Below are 20499 nucleotides of genomic sequence, written 5' to 3'. Positions count from 1 at the left end.
CAGAGAAAGGCGTTACTGTTGGACTCTCACTGTTGATTTACAAAAGTCTTGGCATACCAGGAAGGTAGTAGAAACCTTGATGAGCGCCAGTGTTGCGGGCCAGGTAACCAAGGTAATTATAAGCGCGGATACTGATCCAGGTAAAATGATGGAATAACTGGTGTAGGACTTCATTAATAAAGGACAAAGGAGAAACACAGGATAGAGCTAATGCTTGTTGGCATGAGTTTATTAAAAATAGATCTTGTTACACCTTGCCATGTTTTCGAGGTGCTTATACATTGATGAAGATGTAGTGGGAAAATACGCATTTAGGCTTCTGTGAGTTCCTTGGTGCTACTTGGCATTTTCGTGAAGAAACAAGAATAATGTACAGTGAGGAGGACCCACAGTAGCTGAATTAGGCCCAAAGGAAGTTGATTCTATTTACAATTGTTTGAGGTCTTTGAGTTTCTGTGTGTACTCATGGGTTCCCAGTCCTCCACACTTCAACTTTTTTTTATCTGTGCCCTTGTAAAAATAATCACTTACAAAGTTTGTAGATGATTCGAAGATTGATAATATAATAATGAATGGAGCAAATTGCTGAGTGATTATACTTGTCAAACTGGACAAAAAGGGATCATTGCTTTAAGGCAGCAAGTGTAACATTATGCATCAAGAAACAATGACATAGTACTTCTTTTTAGAGCAGTAGACTCCATCCTGTGTAAAACATCAGCGGCTGAAGGGCTGGCATGATCTCTGTGTACATAAGCTAGAAGATTTGGGAAGGGAGATGATACTCTGTCTGGCACTGAGAGGACTGAGGCTGGATTGTTTTCTCTAGTTCTGTTGTCCATAAGTAAAGAAGAAAATAAATGAAGGCTCAAAGAAGAGTCACAAGAATGATTAAAGGGTGGAAACAAGCCTTAAGGAAAAAGGTTCTTTGTGTTTAAGGTATTGAGCTTAACAAAAAGCTAAAAGGTATTCTCTTTGAGCCTTCGTAATGTATAAATCTCTGAACTTCTTGTGTTTAATTCTAACTAGGAGAATAATGGAGTCCCTCTATTCTGCTTCCAGTTCTGTCATGTCTTGACAGTTTTAAAAGCTTCACAATTTTTATATATAATAATGGCTTAAGAGTATTCTGTGAAGTAGTTAAATGTAATTACCTGATTCTATAGATGCAGAAACTGGGATAAAGTCACATACTTTGGTTCTGCCTCTAGATTTTTTTTTTATGGAGTACATTTACAGAAATCTCACGGTAAGGGTATTTTCTAATTGTTGCTCTAACCATTGAAATGGTTCTGTGAAGTCCTGGGTTTTTTTTGAAGAGAATTTACACTTGTTATATGAGCTCTGATCTTGAGGAATTACAGTGAAATTCAGTGTAAACGAAGATGGAAGTGAAAGTTTGGGGGGCTGACAGTTATCAGATAACTGCAAAAGGTGGATGGTAGCATGCATAGTGAAAAATATATTAAATTTGTATATATTAAATTGTGTGTCCAGTGACACACAACCATACCCATGTATGAGTTACTCAGAAAAATCAAAACAGGTGAGACTGGTATGGACTATAGCAGATTATAGAGAAAGACTTTGAAGTCAAGAAATGCATAACAGAGTGAAACATTGTTGGAAATATACTGAAGGAAGAACAAGTAGCTCTGCTCTTAACTTTTAAAAATGCATACTCTTACTTATAATGGAATCAGTATATCACCCAGTGTGTGTGTGTATATAGATGTATAAATAAATATATATGTTATTTCTGTGGAAATAAAAAGATATTTTTTCTATATTAAGAATTGCCATATGCTGATATTGGAGAAAAGTTTTATTGCAGTTTCTTACCATTCAAATATATATTAAAGAAAAAGTAATATAACCCCAAAATTGTTATTGTAGATTTTGCATAAATGTTCATTATGCAGTGACTTTTCCTATATAAGTAGCAGGAGGCAAATAATAAACTAAATAATTAATGCTGTACAGAATATAGTGTTTTCAAGTAAAGTGCTTGTGGTTACATAGAGCGGGAAAAATATAAGGGAAACACAAAAAAAAAAGGGGCGCTGGGAAGTATGACTGGAACCAAAGGAACAAGGCATGGAAATGAGATCTGAAACTTCATACGTAAGCAATTTTTGTATTAGTGCATAAATATATATATATTTATCTAAACAGAGTTTGACTAATCCTTCTCAATTTGAATTTTCTCAAGGATATCTGAGTACTTGCTATCCTATGTCAAATGAATTATTTTTCAGGTATAAACTTGTCAGCAGATGTTCCAAGGATCCAGTCTGCTTCCACCCTCATGATATGATGGGGTGTGGTGCTTCAAAACTTGGCTACTGTATACCTGGGAAGAGTGAATCAACTTTAATTAGGTCAGTCTTTTAATGCCAAAACCCTCAAGCCTTCCACTGTCCCAGCAGATGCATGACAAGAAATTAAACCCACTAATCCCAGTGCTGTGTGTGTATACATGAACTCTTGGAACTTCAGTGTTGGGAGAGCTGTAAAACCAGAACTGTTTATGATACCAACAAACAAATAACACCAGGTCCTGCCTTCTTCTGATCTCTTAATAACCAAGCAAAAAAGTTCCAAGCAAATTAGGAGTGGCAATAAATAGTCTTTCAAATGATAAGAGTATTGAGATCACATGTTTATAAAAAAAATGTTTGGCCGATGATCCAATTTAGTGCTGAAGTTTGTGGGTTCAGCCCTGCAGCCTGACATAGAAGTTGTGGCTGATTTAACCTGAACTAACTTAGCTACCGTGTCAGAATTATGTCATTGCTCAGAGCCTTTCTGACTTGTTCCAGGTAAAACAAGGATCCTTTTTGCTTTCCTAGCTGTTGTTACTTTAAAGAACAAACCCAAAATATGCACTCTACAGTAATGTTGTTGTCTGATGTGATCAACAGGGAAAATTTTCTCACACATCTATAGATGGTGAATGGTAGGTTGTGTAGAAGTTCTTTAGGACTTGACTGAATTTTGCTCTGTATGTTGTGTATGTTGTGTGCCTGCCACAGCAATCAGTGTTCATTAGTATTACAGGTAATGGAGGTGGAACACGTAAATACATTTATGGTTGTCGTTGCACAAGTCTGTTCTAAAATGCCATATTCAGTTGCGTAATACTTCTGAATTAATACGTGTATTTTTTTTTCACGCAGAAGTACTTCTTTTACACTGGAACAAAATATGCGAAACCCCCTGGATTTTTAAATTGAGTGATACCAGGGAGGTTCCATAGAGTCTGTATCATTATTTGCAGGGAAGGGGGCAAAAAAAGAAACCCCCACAGAAAGGAATCTGTTTTTTCTCACCCTTTTTTATGTTCTCAGACCACAGCAGAGTTTCGGGTGTAAATAATTCATTTGACGTTGTATGTATTTTGAAATAAAACTTCTCACATGCAGATATATTTTAATGTTGACAGCAATGCTTCTATCCGACTTCTGTTCAGCACTAACCTGTCTCTTTCTGTCTGCATCCCTCTGTGAGTTGTGTGCCTGGGGGAAGGGAGGGCGACTTACCTTCTCAACTCTCCCGTGATTTATAGCAGTATATGAAGAAAATGGCAGGACCCAATGATACTGCATCACACATAATTGTTGTCATCTTTCCTTTTGGTATACTTTCTCTTTCATTTTTCCTCTTGATGTTTTCTGGGTCAAAATTTAGGTGTTAATTTTGCCCCTGTCAGCTGGCTAGCCTCACAGATGAAATTAGTATCATTTTCAGCCACGTACTTTTCTTGAGTATCTATATCCTAAATTTCAAGGTGCTTGTAGATAAAATCATGATTTATCACACAGAGTGTTATCCAGTGAATTGCTTCCCATTGTTACTTTTTTAGAGGAGAAGGAATGGGACCACAGACAGTAATGCCCTCTCCTCCCTTGGCCTTTACTTCAAAATTCCAGTGGTTCTAACTCAAACTCTGTGAGACACCAATCATGGGTAATGCTAACATTTTATTTTGTTTTCTTTTTTTATTATTATGAACTGAAATGAAAAGACGATGTTCTAAAATTCAATGCTAAAAATGAGACAACCAGAATGCTTCATTTTCATGCAGGTTATCAGGCTGAATTATCATACTGATTACTTTGCTTTGACCATTTATACAATATTAAGCATGTATGATACTAATTTAAATAAAGTTTTTAATAATACAATATTTTATAATACATATATTTCAACTTAATTTGCATCATACCTCTTTGTAATTATTTTTGCATTTCGTCCGTCAAATTTCTGCAGGATATGTTCCAAAAACATTTATTTTCCCATGTACTGATGGGAAACATTCTTCTGTCAGAATTCCTAACCAGATGTACTTAAAATTGTTTTACCAGCAAAATGATTTCTTATTTTATGGGAATTGAGTAAGTACTTCGTATTTATACCAAAAATAAACTAATTAAAAAAAAATATTCCTGGCAGCAAAAGGTGGTACCATACACTATCCATCTTTATACCATTTCCTAAAATCTGTCTGCTTCCATTATGGACTGAGATATCATGGAGCCTCTTGGTATGTTTATGAGTGCTATAGATAAGTGTTCACAGCAAATAAAGCTGTTCTGTGATTTCTATGTCTCCCTCATGTTAAAATGCATTACAGAGAAAAATAGATTGTTTTGCATTACATGCTTGGCTTTCACACAGCCGTGGTTGGTATTGTTGTAGGCAGGACTTCAAAAAAAAAAAAAAAAAAAAAAAAAAAAAAACTGACTTCTAATTTTGTTTGTCTGGTCTCATGCACGCTATTATCTGTGCCCAGTGGATTGAACAGCGAACCATATCAATTCTGGAAGTGGCTTTAGGCCATTCATCCTTACTGGTTGTATAGGTGCAGTTCAGTTATCAGAAATCACTAAGAAAATTATTCCAGCTTGTTCACAAGTTCCTCAGCTCCTTCTAGCAGGTGGTCCTTTTAAAGCACAGAGACCTAGTATAACGAGAACTTCCTAAAAAATAAGATAATGTGGCAACAGCAAAGCATTGCAGACTGCCGCTTGCTGCAGTTTTGTCTGTTTCCTTAATAATCTCAAAATAAAGTCTCTCAAATGTATCCTTACTCCAGAATATATCCATGATGTACAGTTGAATATAAAGTCATATCCTGTAATGCACTGACTGCTTCTGTAGGAAGTCATTTGACTTAATATCATAAAAATCTATATGATTATAGCAACATGTAAAATTTCCATAATTACGACATGTAAAGCTCACTTTAAAATTTGAAAGTATTATTGTGTAAGTATTACATAACACAGGCCATCAGAGGCTGTCTATTACAGAAGCCTGAAGCTTCCCATACTCTAGATCCATTCATCCCAAAATGGGGAATAGCATGCTGTACATGCATCCTTGCATAGTGATAATAAAAAAGGCTGAACTGAAGAACTGCATTTTCAGCACTATGGCATCCTCTGAGCGTAGAGAAGTGTCACTGGCAGAACAGGCTTAAGTGCTCAAGAAGAACTTGATCTTTCCAATCTTTCAATTTACCTGTAAAAAGGCTACTGTATGTGGTCACGTGCAGCTGTCTGGGGGATCTTGTTGCGATCTTTCTACAATCTTTTCACAAATGGGTTTTTGAATGAAGATGCACTACCACACGAAAAAAAGAAGTATGCTTATATTAAGTTGTTTTCAATCCATGAAGGCAGAAATGAGTTGAGTAAAATGCGAAGCACACTAAAACATTGTGTGTGGAAATCAGTCTTGCTCTCTTGGTGATGTATCCACTGTTGCTTCTTTGCAGAAGCCAGCAGTATTGCCATGGTACAGGATGCTACAGGCTTCCCGTGGATTTCAGCCATCCGTACAGACAGAAAAAAGGGTGAAGGCACCTCTCTGATTTAGCGATTATGTCCTATTTGTCCAGTGACTAGAGGGAGAGCAACATTCTAAGCCACTTGTGAAAACTGAGTTCTTACTCCTTTCTTATGAAATATAAGTTTATTTTGGCTCCATTCTTCTCTCCCCATCCAATCCTTACCTCCTCATGACTCATTGCAGGCAAAGGAGGGGAGATAAACAAGCCTTGGACCTGCGTTGTACCTCACCTCCATTTTCCAAGTCTAGAAAGAGGGAGAAGTTGACCTTTTTTCATCCTTCTTTCTTTTGAAAAAAAAGGGGCTTGAGTAGACTTTGCCATAGCAGGAGGAGCAGAAATGGTTTGATAGGCAAGAGATGCACGCGGGTGCAGTTAGCTGCTCCTCTGAGCTACAGGCAAACATATGGTTGGCAAAAGAGATACCTAGTGAGAAATCTGGGGGATAACGGGGAGCTTTGCTGCACTCCTGCGTAGCCAGAGCGTACAACTGCAGCGGGAAGCAAGGTTACTGCGCTTTGCAAAATGGCAGCCCTGTGACTACTGTGTGTGTTATAGATGGGCAGGAAGAGTTCAAAAATCAGAGAGGGCCAGAAGAAAACTGAAGTGTATTCTTAGAAAAAAGAGGTTAATTTTTAAGTTCAATGTTACTACTTTTTTTAATAGGGTTAGCACTGCAGGGAAAGACTTGTGCATGTGCTTAGTGGTAAGCACATCTTTAAGTGTTTTCACAAACCTGATTTTTTTTTACATACGGTTGGCTTGTTTGCTGCTGATGAGAACTGCATTTCACTTCGGTTAAGATAGAAAAGATACCTGATCCATTTTGGTAACATCATGCTGTTACCACCTGCTCCTACCTTTAGAATGATCAGTCAGTTACTTTTTTGATTTAAACAGGTATGCTTCACAGTGAGGTTTTTGTCTCCAGACAAATCAAGATAGAAACAGATATGACTTAAAAAACCCTGGAAGAAACCAGCTAATAATGTTTGTGCCTTGGTCTTTGAAAGTCCAGTTATCTTTTGTGGGTTGTTGGTTTGGTTTGTTGTTTTTATTTTTTTATTTTTTTAAGAAGAAAAGCCTTTCAGAAGCAGGATACTCAAAACTTTTATAGAAAATGTTACACACGTTTTCTGAAATTACCACTCTGTAACAATGCAACCTAAAATTTCTAGCATTTGGATCTGTGTGGACTGTTTTAGCCAAATACATTTAAATTCATACAAGCTGCTGAAATTTGTAAAATCTGTCAGTCTGGTAGAAACCTCTCATTTATCTTATCCATTGGACCAAAAACTAAGATCATTTGATAAAACAAATCTCTTGTTTCTAGACCAACCTGATCTTACAAAATTTTGAGCGCCCCCCCCCCCAGTTTCTCCCAGTTAGTACTTCATTATGAAAAATAAATATCATTTTGTGAGAGACCACATATGTGAAACTCAACGGAAAAAGAATATATTTAGGGCCTACACAGTAACAATAAAAACCTGTATAGTGATGGAAGGGATTTTCACAGTAGTGACAATGCAGCAGTGGTAATATCTTAATATGTGTCAAAATAATGTTCACGATTAAACCACTTAAAAAAATGTTTCTATGAGAATAAGTTTTGCAACCCATTGTGCTGTTCTGTAATCTTGTTATGCAAATGCAGGTGTGAAAGACAAAATCAAAAATTATCACAGAGGTTTTTTTTTTCCCCCAAGTAAAACCAGCAAGACTTACATTTAATCAGTCCTGCTTATGAGCAATCTACCAACTGCGGCCCTAGCCCTGTGTAATTTGTGTTTTTTGTAATTTGTAATGCATGCCTGTGTACTGCCTGAGATAGCCGTGTGTGGAGAAGTGTGTTGCCAGAGACCAGGCTGGTACAACACGTGCCGTAACTTTCACACTGGCAGTGAGGTGGCCGTTGGGAAATTCGCACGCCTGTATCTGGAATGGCAGGAACCACGTCCATGACCTTGGAATTTACAGGCTTTTTTAGAATATTCATCAGTGTGTTTTGTAGATCCTATTTAAACCTCTACAGAAGTGAGTCTACAGAGTTTTATGGCACAATGTTACCACAACCAAATGATAACTAACTATCTTTAAAAATAAAAAAAAATAAAACTCAAAAGAAACATCATTGCCACTGGGAAGACTGGGGCTCTGGAAACACATACTAGCTTCAGCTTCTTTCTGTAGCTAAAACTTTCAACAGTCTCTACTGAATCTGGAGCTGTGTTTTACTAGGGAGGCAGTATGGAGCTTCCCAGCTACAGTAAAATTGGAGGCAACACACCTTCCTCCTATCTCTAGAAAAGATATGGATTACATTTTAATAAAAAAATAGCAGGATGATTCGCATAAACTATTTTCCTACGTCCTTTGGGGAGGCCATTTACTGATGCTAAGCTTTAGTTATGTGCCGCTTATGTTACCTGTTTAACTTCATTTTCCTTTTTCTTGGTGGGTAATTTAGCAACAAGATATTTCAGTGAAAATAAGACAAAAAATTTTTAGTGAAAACAGGAATGAAGACACTTCCCAAATATTACAATGGTCTCAACCATTGTTAAGACTGCAAAGGGTTTTTTTTTTTAATGCTCTCCTTCAGTAGGAAGTGCTGTATGACACCAGGCAGTGTCTCTCAACTGGTAATGCAGTTTTGTTTCAGAGCTCATTATGTAAGGTTTTCCTCATGCTGTTAATAGAACAGTTTTGCAGGTGTGGAGGAATATATGGAAAGTATATATTTTTTCCCCTTGCTACTCTGAAATGTAATGTCTGTCACTTCCATAGTTAAGGACTTTTTATCCAGGAAAAAACGCCCGATCAGTTTCCCAGAAGATCAAACAGAAATAAGCCCAGTTGCAGTTCTGTGCTTTGAAGTGAATCTGAGAAAGTTTCTGACGCAAGTCACTAATAATAGATGTTTTAGATGAATTTAGAAATAGTACTTTTATTGACCAATGATAAATAAATCCCAGAGGAGACCTCCCATAGCAGAAGCTGCCTGACCAAACTCAGCAATTAATTGATCTACACCTAGTGTAAAGAATTAATTAAATTTTTATATGATTATGTTGTCAAGGGATATCAAATCAGTGATCAAAGATGTGCAAGTGACTTTTAAAAATTAAATTAGTAGCCCCTTCTTTTTTTTTTTTTTCAGAGATAAAGTTCAGAGTATAATTCAGTCACTTGCACTGTTTTATTCCAATTAGAAGGTTAATTAAAGTATTTCCTTCTATCCAGATAATATAGTCAGCTCCCTTCCCTTGTAGGTGTTGCATCATCTAAAAATTTAGTTGCTTGTCCCTCACAAATTTGTTCAACATATCTCTTGTACATGGCAAGGCTATTTTTGCTGTTGTGGAGAAGCATTAAGTGTCTCCAAAGAATGATCCATGAAAAGCTCACCTACTGTGGAAGAAGCCACCTAGGACCAGGCAATGGGAATCACTGAACCACAGAAGGTTTGGTCTCTGGTCTTGGATGGAAGCGGAACTAGCCTCCTCAGCCCTATCAGTGCATGTTTAGGCATGCCGTGCAAGTACAGGCAGAATTTATAGACTGAAGAGGAAGACATGCCTGAGATTAAGTAGCTGGAGTTTGGGTAATCCAGGTTGCTTTCTTGGGGTTGAGGGTTGGGTAGCTATAATCCAGTCTAATACTATTTTATGTGCTCCTGTGGATCTTCTTCCCCAGTGTATTTAAGGAGAGAAGGAAGCCTAACCCCAGCTAACCCAGGACTAGGTAAGGGAATGGAAGAAACACAGATAGTGATCGCGGTGTTTTCATCCCTCCAGTCCTGCCCTGCTTGTAAGCTAGTGGATTTTAGAAACATAACTGATTACTCTAAAAGGCTGGGGAGTTGTGTGTGAGTGCCTCCCTCCTTTGGTTGGGATAATTGGGAATTGCCAGCCATTCTGGGTGAGAAGGGGAATAACTGGAGCCCATTCTGCAGTTGCTAATTCTCAGTTAGCTCTACAGTCCTTAGCAATTTGGCTTAGCTATAGGAGAGGGACGAGAGGTGGTCTGTCCTCAGTTTGTGATTTCACATTACCTGCTGCCACTGTAGGCTGGTACCGAAAGGAGCGTCCTTCTAGATGTCTTCTTGATGACTTTAACATGCAAGCCCTGGTGATCATGCAGAACTATGGAGAGTTGGATTAAAAGAGCTGTTACAACAGAAAGTTATTCAGTGTGTGCGTGAGAGGGAGTAGTTTTCTGTTAGACTGATTGATCTGCCTCGCACTTCTCTCCTTCCCTGCTCCCCTGCACTGCAGCCATGGGGTCATGGGCTCTGAGGCAAGTGAGGAAGAGCCGAGCAACCAGGAGAGCAACTGGGGTTGAGTCAGTGATGGAAATCTCTGGTTAACTGAATTAGATGCAGAGTGAAAATCTCTTGCTTTTCAGTTCTTAAACCCCATAGCTGCATCTTTTCTCTGTTTGCTCTGTATTTTCCTTTATGTTTGAGGTAGTCAGTTAACTTACTGAAATAGATTTGAGGTACCCAGAACAGTCTGGATTTTAAAGCATTTGTTCAGCTCCAGCTTTGGGATTTTGTAATAGTTTGGGTTTGGGCTGTTAGCTGGAAACGTACTCTCCAGTGTATTTCCAAATGTTTTCACCTGAGTGACTCATTTTAGGTTAGGCAGCCTTCCTCTTCTGCTCCTCAGCCTTCATCTCTGTCCCACACAGTGGACTTTCCCTGGGAACTGTAGGGTGGTGACATAGGTGTCTGTCCACAGCTCTCTGGGTGACCTCACCGGCAGCTCCTCGGCTCCCTTGGTTGGATCCCTTTCTCTTGCAGAAAGCCACAAGACAGGATGATGGAAAGGTCCAGTCACTCTCCCTCTGAGCTCCCAAGGCAAAAGGCTGGGCTACGTGTCTAATAGGTCTCGCTTCAAATCTATTATTTATTTTTCTAGGAACTTTTAAGTAAAGTCGGCTCTTGAGTATTTGGTATACTGTATTAGCCTGAATTTTGTCTAATATGGAAGTTCTGTATTCTTGCCGAACGTGCTGTGAATACTTAAACTTTGTTTATTCCTTTTGCATTTCAGTGTGTTAGGGAGGGTGGGAAGACGCAAGCTCATAATTCTACATAATGTTTTTAAGCAGCTTTTATTTCTTGTTCTTTGAAGTATGTATCTGAGAGAATGAAAAGTACTTTATTTTTTCTGCAGGCTATTTTAAATGATTAGCCAGTAGTTGTTTGTGTACACATACACACGCACAAATGCACACATATACATTTATGTGCAGATACGTGTACATGCATGCATACACACACATAAAAACAAATATATATAAGCACCCTAGACCAAACTCTTTAAGAAATTGGTTTTCTTCTGTATTCTCTTCCTGATTCACTTTCTAAAAAGTAGTAGCCTCAAAGGTTTTAATGCGATTGTATCAATTTTCTGCATTCTCATAAAATACAGTATTTGCCTGAGTGTTAAGGTATCAGCCTGCCCCATTTCCTCTTCACAGAAGTGTTCTTCACACCTACAGCGTTCTTCTGTTTTTCATACCAGAAATATTTGCATCAGTATTAAAACTTTGCCAAGTCACTGCTGACCCATTTTTCTATAACGCTTTATTTACGGTGTGGTTCTCTCTTTTGAGATAGAATGTCAGCATGTATACTGGATGGGTTAATTTATTTGGAGAAAGTCATGATATTACTTAAAGAAAGGATAGGCCATCAGCTGAGAATACAGTTTAACGTAATCCCTACCTGTTATGATTATTCTGGAAGTAATTTGTAGCTTGTTGTAATGAAAGCAATATGTCAAACTGAATTAAACATTATCTCTGGTATAGGGAGGAATTTCACCACATAAAAATCTTAGCACACGGTGGGTTGTTTTTTTTGTTCTGAGACTGAATGAAATATTGCAATAATCAGAAGGCTGTTGCTTCAAATAATAAGTTGAGGTAGTTGGGGAGGAGTGCATTAACTCTTTATGTGACACATTCATGTTTCCATATATCTGCTAATGCTATCGCACAGTGTTTGGCCTTTTAAATATTTGATAAATAATACTTATGTTCAGTGCTGCTTTACATCACCTGATCATACTGCAGCCAGCTGTGTGCAAAGAAATTCATAAATGGGTCTTCCACCTGAAGGATAGTTGAAGAAACTGTCCAATATAGAGGTACTTGTTTTGGTCTGGCGGATCGCACAGATTACATAGTGCTGTCTTAATTAGTCCCTCTGGTATGCTGAAATGCAGAGTTTGTGGTACCTCATTGCTTTAGACAAAATTGTGGTGTTTAGGAGGAAGTAGAAAATGATGAATGTATACTCTTCTTTTTTAATCACATCAGGTGTATCAACATAAGCGTTGGATTTTTACGTTTTTTTTGCATGCATTGATTGTTTTCCCCTTTTGCGGACTAATTGTTAACGGGCCTTTCTTAAATTGCCTTCTCGTCATCTTCCTTGATCATCAGACGGTATTGAGAGAGACTGTTTTAGATGTTTAATCTTTTATGTCTTCATCCTTAGGCATTATAGGGCATTATTGAATGACAAAGTGACTTACAAGCTGGTAGCCACTGTGTTGTATTCCTTGTGATGGTTAAGCATACTACAAGAGAGACCTTTTTTGAATTAGCATAATTTGTTGGTAACTTCCTTGCTTTGTTAATTTTTGCCTTCTTGCTCTCCAAGTCATAGAGGAATAATTAGTTATACTTCATGTGTGAGAGGCAGTGAGGACTGGCCAATGTGTGCGCTACAATCTGTGAAGGCTTAGGGAGAAAAGGGGTGGCTGGAGAATGGTTGATTTCAGTGGTCTTCAGAGACTGGAAAAATGCCTCTTTGGCAACCACTAGCAGCAGCAACTGTCCAAGATTCTCTGAACTTGTTGCTCTTCTGAGAAGAAAGAAAGAAAGTGCAACAGGCTCACAAATCATTTAATTAACAATCAGTTTGTGTATTACTCCTGATTGACTTAGCGCTTCTGACACAGAAAATATTGCCCTTATTTGATAAGGCAGGAGTACCTTATTTTGAGCTATAGGAAAACTATACTGTCATTCCTTGCTAGAAAGTAAGTTTATGTTCACAGCAAGTACTGCATTTGCTCATTGTATGTTATGTAAGGTCTCCTTTGAACTTGATATGTGTGATATTTCACTAGAATATTGTTATTTTTCAGAATGCACTATCTGGCAATGCAAATAATACCAGTTCTCAAAATCTCAGTTTATAGGAACATAGTATTTTCTGAAATACCCTATTTTAAAAATGATGATGAAGTGGTGACACAAATCAATAAAGCTAGGGGATTTTCAAAGCGGAGACAAGTCTGAAACATCTCTTCTTCAGCCTTCCTGTTGTGCACTGGTACTAGCTTCTGCTCAAGCCTTAGTTTTAGTGTCAGTTCTAATTCTTCTGAATTTATCTGACAGATTTACCTCTCTCAACCACAGAATTTGTATGCCATCTCATACTTGAGTTTCTGATGTCTGTACTTAACTGATTTGTTTCCTATCTGCCTAGCCCATCTTTTCATTTTTGGTAAAAAGGATTTATCTTGTTTTTATGATTAAATGGAAGGAGTTGCTAAGGAATCAGATCGGGATCCTTTATTACATTTTAACATTGTTCCTTGGAAACCTGATTCTATCTTGCAAATTAGAGTATCATCTTGAAGGTAATAAATCCTGCATAGTTTGTTAAATATCCCATTTTTTACTTCTAGATTCTTACTGAAGCAGAGTGGTATTATTCCAAACTTTGCTGAGTGTGAAGTGTTCTGCTGTTGCTTTGTATGTTCACTAGAACTAAGCATTTGCCACGCTAGGACAGAATTATTTTGTCTCAAAGACTTTACATTCAGAGTATGATTTCATAACTGTCAGTTAAATAATGGCTTTTTATTAATGTTATTTAAATATTTATCATCTCTCAAAACAAACAGTTGTGGAAAAGCAAGGAAAATACTTTCTAGACAAATTTAAATCCATATCTGTTAAGCCTCTGTTTATCTTGTGTTTTCAGCTATATGGCTGATACCTATTTTTTATTTGATGGGCTATACAATTCACTTTTGTGTTTGATACATTGAAAATGTGCAGCATAAACATATATTTTTTTACTGCTGGTAATTGGATTAGAGTTTTGCAGTAATAGTTGCTTCTAAGAGTTTATGGTATAGATCAATACGCATTTATGAAATTTTAATTGTTTTTTTCTGACTGGGAAGTGTTCAGAGCCTGTACGTATGCTTTCTCCTCCTGTCCTGGCTTCTGAATACAAAACAGCTTTACTCATGTGAGCAGCCTTCATTAATAAAGAGTTCTTTTGACAGTCTCTGCTAAGAGATGTTTCTTGACATTTCTCAATGTGTACTAGCCCCTACTACAAGAGAGATATGGACGTGCTGGAACGTGTCCAGAGAAGGGCCACGAGGATGATCAGAGGGCTGGAGCACCTCTCCTATGAGGACAGGCTGAGAGAGTTGGGGTTGTTCAGTCTGGAGAAAAGAAGGCTCCGAGGAGACCTTATAGTGGCCTACCAGTATCTTCAGGGGGCCTACAAGAAAGCTGGTGAGGGACTTTTTAGGATGTCGGGTAATGGTAGGACTAGAGGGAATGGATTAAAACTAGAGATGGGACGATACAAACTGGATGTGAGGAAGAAGTTCTTCATCATGAGGGTGGTGAGGCACTGGAACAGGTTGCCCAGAGAGGTGGTGGATGCCCCATCCCTGGAAGTTTCTAAGGCCAGGCTTGTCGGGGCTTTGAGCAGCCTGGTCTGGTGGGAGGTGTCCCTGCCCATGGCAGGGGGGTTGGAATGAGATGATCTTTAAGGTCCCTTCCAACCCTAACAATTCTGTGATTCGATGAATATTTTTCTCCGGTGAAGCTCTTGCTGCTACTGACAATGAGACACTGAAGTGGAGACAGTGCAGAGAGCTCATTGACCTAATATTAGATGCTTTTGGACAGAATCCATTTTCAGTCATCTCTAATGAAAACCTTGAAAATAAGGTTGTGGTGGTGGGGTTGTTGTTGTTTGGGTTTTTTTCCCCCCAAAAAACCCACCCTGCCCCACCCAACCCCAGTTTCAGATTTTGGCTTCTTATCATTAGTAATGATGCAACTAATCAGTTTAGGAAAGTATATGATGCGGTTGCCTCTGACAGGAGAAATTGAATTCAGTGACCAAAGAGGACCATTTCTTGAGCAAATCAAATGTACTTTAGTGATGCTTACTTGAAATTTAGGTTTGTGTCAGAAGCTAAAAACTCTGGGCAGGAGTAATCATTCCTGTTGGCAAGGAACAGGAAATCAAGGTGATGAACTAAAAGAGATGATTAAGAAGTTAGACCCCCCAAAAGGTATGTATTTAGGGAGGAAACAGGAGTGAAAATGTGAGTAAACAGAGCACGCAAGCATGGACTATAAAGGAAAGAAATTCCTGCAATAAGACAATGGACCCAGGAGTATTTCCAAGCCATGAGGTGGTAGCCAGCTACCTCCTGACCTGTATTAGATGGGAACTAAGCAGGCACCAGCTCTTTCACCTTGATTACCACAGCAAGGAAATTCTAGTGAAAGTGCTGGAGCTTTTGTGAGCACAGTTGTCGCCCAGTGTTGATGACAAGCACCTTCTGCTGCTCGCTGACAGAGGTATGGGAATACTTAACCTAACTTCTCCCTCCGGAGCTGTAGAGAGATCATGAGCTAGGGCAGGCTTTGGCACAGCAATTGCTGTTTAGCTGCTTGCGGTCGATGCTATGGGTTGTCGGCTCAAAGCGGGAGTTACTTGTGATGTAGGAACAGTGTCATCACTTCAGAATAAACAAAACATCCCCATGCTGGGCCAGCACTAGCAAAGTGAAAATCAGAGAAGTACAAAGCAACAAGTAAATGGAGAATTATTTTTGCTCCACTGAGGGAGCCTCTGTACACAAGCAAACTTCCAGCAGTTACTGAAAACAGATTTGACAGCAGTATTTTTTACAATTAAATCAGAACTTCTCAGTGTCATGTAATGAAAGTGGAGATTAAAGTTGGGAGACATGCTATTTCTTCACTTGTTCAGCTTCCTAAAAAGAAATGTGGCTTTATTACCTTTATTTTTTAATGTAAAATTCAGTATTTTGAATACAGATTTCCAAATTAATAGTAGTTCATAATGTGCATATTTTTTTTAAAGTATTCCTTTGTCTCTAATCTCCCCTTTAAAATGAGTGTGATTGATGTAAGGTGCTTTCTTGCCTCTGAGGCAGGATCTGCTCCTAGCTGGAGCAGCAGATGTACCACATGGAGAGCTGGGACTCTGGGCTGCAAACTCTTGTGTAGTTTCTTTAGTAACCGTAACTCATAGCAGCCAAAGGTTTACTCTAATTTATACCTCTAGGATATGTTTCTTAGGTAGCGCAACATAGTGAAAGATTGGTGGCCCAGGGGAGCTCTGCCCTGGCTTCCACATATTCCTGTCCGTGCTGCTGGGGAATAGCCATGGTAGAAGAAGGCTGCCTTGTCAGTTTTGGTCAAGGTGAGCGTTCCCAGGCTTTAACAGAGTTCTCTTGCAGATAGAGGAGTTTTCAGCTCCCTACTTGCCTTAGAAATCTGTCCATTATCTATTATTTGAACTCCGTGTTGGGATCAGGTTATATTTTAGTTTCTGCCCTGAAGGGCGAGCAATTTCCGTATCCCTGCTTCACTTTAGTATCATGCGTATATATTGTAGGCTCTCGCCAGTCTGAAATTTTGTGCTGTTGGTCCATCAAGAGTTGCTAATTAGAGAAGATTGGTGGAAAAACCTCATGTGTGTGTTTCAATTTCCAAGATTCTCTGAACACTTGGCATATAATTTATTACCGAAACAATTGAGAGCCTGCACTCAAAATGATGGGATAATACTATACTGCCTAGCTCGTACTAGGAAAAGAGGAAGCAAAGGATTAAATGACTGGAAGAGGAAAACTTATCTCCTCTCTTTCTCCACCATGGCTTGTTGTGGTTTATTTTTATGTTAAGGTCAAGAAAATTACTCTTTTATAGACAATACCTAGCTGCTTCTTTTAATCTATAGCGCATGGGATGGCTAAATATAGGAATGCACATGCAATATTTATGTTGCTGTGAGACAAAGATATGCTCTTAACTCAGCCTGATCTGAAAATAAAAGCTTCAGTGACAGAATAGCTCTTTTGGTCAGAATCACTATTGCTTTTTTAAAGTCTGTAGTCATTATGCTGCAGCCATAGTATTAACGATGTTTACAGGTACCCCACTGTTTCCCTTTCGATTTGGGATTGAACTTGTCCCGTATAAACACATGCTGTGTTTTGATAAGCAATGGTGCTGAAATATATAAACCAGCGCTCATTGCATATATAATGTTCAAAATCTCACTCCTTTTTCTGTAAGGTTGCCTTTCTTAGTGTGCTGGTTTTGTCTGGGGTAGAGTTAATTTTCTTCATAGTAGCTAGTAGGGGGCTGTGTTTTTTATTTGTGCTGGAAACACTGTTGATCATTCAGGGATGTTTTAGTTATTGCTGAGCAGTGCTTACACAGCCTCAAGGCCTAGGCTGGGGGTGCACAAGAAGTTGGGATGGGACACAGCTGGGACAGCTGACCCCAACTGACCAAAGGGCTATTCCATACCATATGACATCATGCTCGGCATATAAAGCTGGGTGGAAAGTTGGCCGAGGGGCTGCTGCTCAGGGAGTGCCTGGACATTGGTTGGTTGGTGATGAGCAGTTGTTTTTTGTTTGCATCACTTGTCTTTTGTGTTATTATTTCTCTCTCTTTTTTTTTAATTTTCCTTTTCGTTATTATTATTTCAATTATTAAGCTGTTCATATCTCAACACACGAGTTTTCTCACTTTTACTCTTCCAATTCTTTCCCCCCCATCCTGCCTGGGGGGGGTGTGAGCAAGTGGCTGTGTGGGGTTTGGTTGCTGGCTGGGCTTAAACTATGACAGTCTTTTTTGGCATGCAACGTGGGGTTTGAAGGTTTTGAGATAACAACAGATTGACCAGAGCATATTAGAAGGGATTTATATCTGTTAACAGTTGCAAGTCACGATATTGATTCATCTGTTCTCTATATTAGTTTATCTGATCTGCACCATATTCCCATATTCTTTTTTTTTTTTTTTTTTTGTCTGTATCTGATAAAGATTGGTGTTGGCTTTTTCAGTTTGCTGTGCTCTGTAGTGATTAGTGATGTTTTACCTGGGAGATTTCTTATTAAAACACTGACCTTGAACTTAATCTGGTATTTGTGCTCTGTACTGAAGCTATTGCTATACTTTGGGTACCATCTCATGGATACAATTAACAGTTATACTTCTTCCTCTGAAAGGTTTTTTATGGAGGAAATACAGAATGGCACCTTCACTACATTCTTCTGTGATGTTTTCTCCTTTGTTATAATAACTTATCAGCATCTTGAACATCCTTGAGTAGTTAAAATAATTCTATTGGTATTTCTTAGAAACATTGCTTTGGTTTTGTCTGAGGTTAACAAGCAATTTAGGAATAGAACCTGGGCTCTGCGAGACTGTGGTAATGGGTAGCATGGTATGTGGGAGAATATGCGCAGGTATCTAGACAACTTCTCACCTCCAATGGTCTGGAATTTCACTCCTGAACAACTACAGGATCCTGATTAAGTGATAGAATGTTTGAAAAAAAAAATAATAATGCTGTGGCTATTCCAAAGAGGCACAACTTACCACACTGTGGTGGGCCTTGGCCAGTATCTGCCAAACACTGCTTGATATTATGCAGCACCCTCAGGGAGAAGAGAGGGAAAACAAACCAACAGACACCGTGGCTCAACCAGACACTGTATCAGTCGCCCCTATAACTAAAAGGGAACAATGAAAACGGAAGTCAGCTCATTTATTAAGGGATGAAGAAGCTTCTCCTAAGAGAGAGCAGGAGAAAGAATCAGATGGGGCACCTTATTTTGCAGCAGACCAATCACAAGAACAGGAGGAAGAGACTGAAATCGTAAATAAGACAGAAACCACCTGATCCCTATCCCAAAGTGAGTTGCGAGATATGTGAAAAGATTTTAGCTGTCAACCAGGTGAGTTATTTCTCAGCTGGTTACTCTGATGCTGGGATATTGGAGCCGGTAGTCAGGACTTAGAGGGTAAGGAAGCCCAGCAGCTAGGATCCCTTGCTAAGGATAAGGCCATTGACAAAGGGATTGGGAAAAGGCAGGAGTCCTTAGTCTTTGGCGGCAACTCCTTTCAAGTGCGAAGGACAGGTATCCCTTCGAGGAAGAACTTGCAAATTCCTGAAGCAAATGGACCAACGTTCAGGGAGATATCCAGTATCTGAGGGAATTAGCCATGTTAGAGGTGATCTAACAACCAGGCATCTAAAGACCTAGATGAAATCCAGTGCACGTGGTCCATGTGGCAGAAGTTTGTATGAAATGCACTGATGTCATACACCCACACCCTGGCAATAAGGAACTCAACAGACACGGTCGCGCCAACTATAGATGAACTGGACAGCAATAAGGAGCTGGGCAGACACGGACACACCAACTATAGATGAACTGGACAGGTAACTCTGAAAATACAAAGATAATCTCTCTCCCTCCATGTGAGCCTGTGCCTCAGCTGTGGACAGACTGACCCAAAAAATGTTCGAGCAAGCCAAGAAAGGTATGTCTTTCTCATGCACTCCAACCAACACCTCAGCTATTAAGGGTCAGCCTTTTTTGATCAAGGGAAAGGGTACCAGTGGCACACACCACGTGCAACCCTGTGGTTGTTCCTGTGTGACCAGGGGGAGGACATGAGGAAGTGGGATGGTGAACCTACCTAGAGACTAGAAGCTTGGGTCCAGGAACTTAAAGGAAAAACAACAAAACAAACAAAAAAACCCCAAACAACAAGAACAAACAAACAAACACAACAACAAAAAACACCCATCCAGTAAAATTACTGCTCCAGTGTCTGTTGGGCAGAGTAGAAGGGCTGATCGTACTTTTGACCCTGATGAAGGGAATTCTGTTTTGCAGTTAGAAAAACCAAGTAATGAAGACTCTGATCAGGAATAAGGGGGTCCTGCCTTCAGCGGGACAACCGGGTTTTCTGGACTATGTGGATTCAATGGCCTGGCACATCAGCCCATGGGAGTATAAAGTCCTATCAGGCACCAGTGCACAGTATACTCTAATACCATCAGTTTACAAAGGGGCAGAATCCGTCACTATTTCTGGAGTGATGGGAGGATCCCAAGAACCATCTGTGTTGGAGGCTGAGGTAAGCCTAACTGGGAATGAGCAGCAAAAGCATCTTATTGTGACTGGTCCAGAGGCTCCATATATCTTTGGCATAGACTACCTTAGGAGAAGGTACTTCAAAGACCCAAAAGGGTACCGGAGGGCTTTTGGTATATCTGCCTTGAGTACAGGGAATATTAAACAGCTGACTAGCTTGCTTGGTCTCTCAGAGGATCTGTCTATGGCAGGGTTGCTGCGGGTTAAAGAACAGCAGGTTCCAATTGCTACCATGACAGTGCACTGATGACAGTATCGCTCCAGTCGAGACTCCCTGGTTCCCATCCATAAGTTGATCCAGTGACTGGAGAGTCAAGGAGTGATCAGTAAGATTCGTTCACCGTTTAATAGTCCCTTGTA

General features: G+C 39.3%; 1 protein-coding gene across 6 annotated transcripts in view; it reads left to right on the top strand.

Annotated features, from left to right (window-relative positions):
- The window catches only part of TBL1X (transducin beta like 1 X-linked), a 202474-nt gene that overhangs the window by 25635 nt on the left and 156340 nt on the right, over nucleotides 1-20499 (top strand). The window contains exon 2 of one of the 6 annotated variants that reach the window (XM_074606836.1): nucleotides 2259-2381. The exons of the other annotated variants lie outside the window; for them this stretch is intronic. The gene's annotated coding sequence lies outside the window, so the exon portion shown is untranslated. The remainder of the gene's footprint in view (nucleotides 1-2258; nucleotides 2382-20499) is intronic. 6 annotated transcript variants of the gene reach the window in all.

Source organism: Larus michahellis, chromosome 1 (genome assembly GCF_964199755.1).
Source record: "Larus michahellis chromosome 1, bLarMic1.1, whole genome shotgun sequence".
Lineage (NCBI taxonomy): Eukaryota > Metazoa > Chordata > Aves > Charadriiformes > Laridae > Larus > Larus michahellis.
Note: the sequence above shows the minus strand (reverse complement) of the source record. Positions and strands in the feature narration are given on the sequence as shown.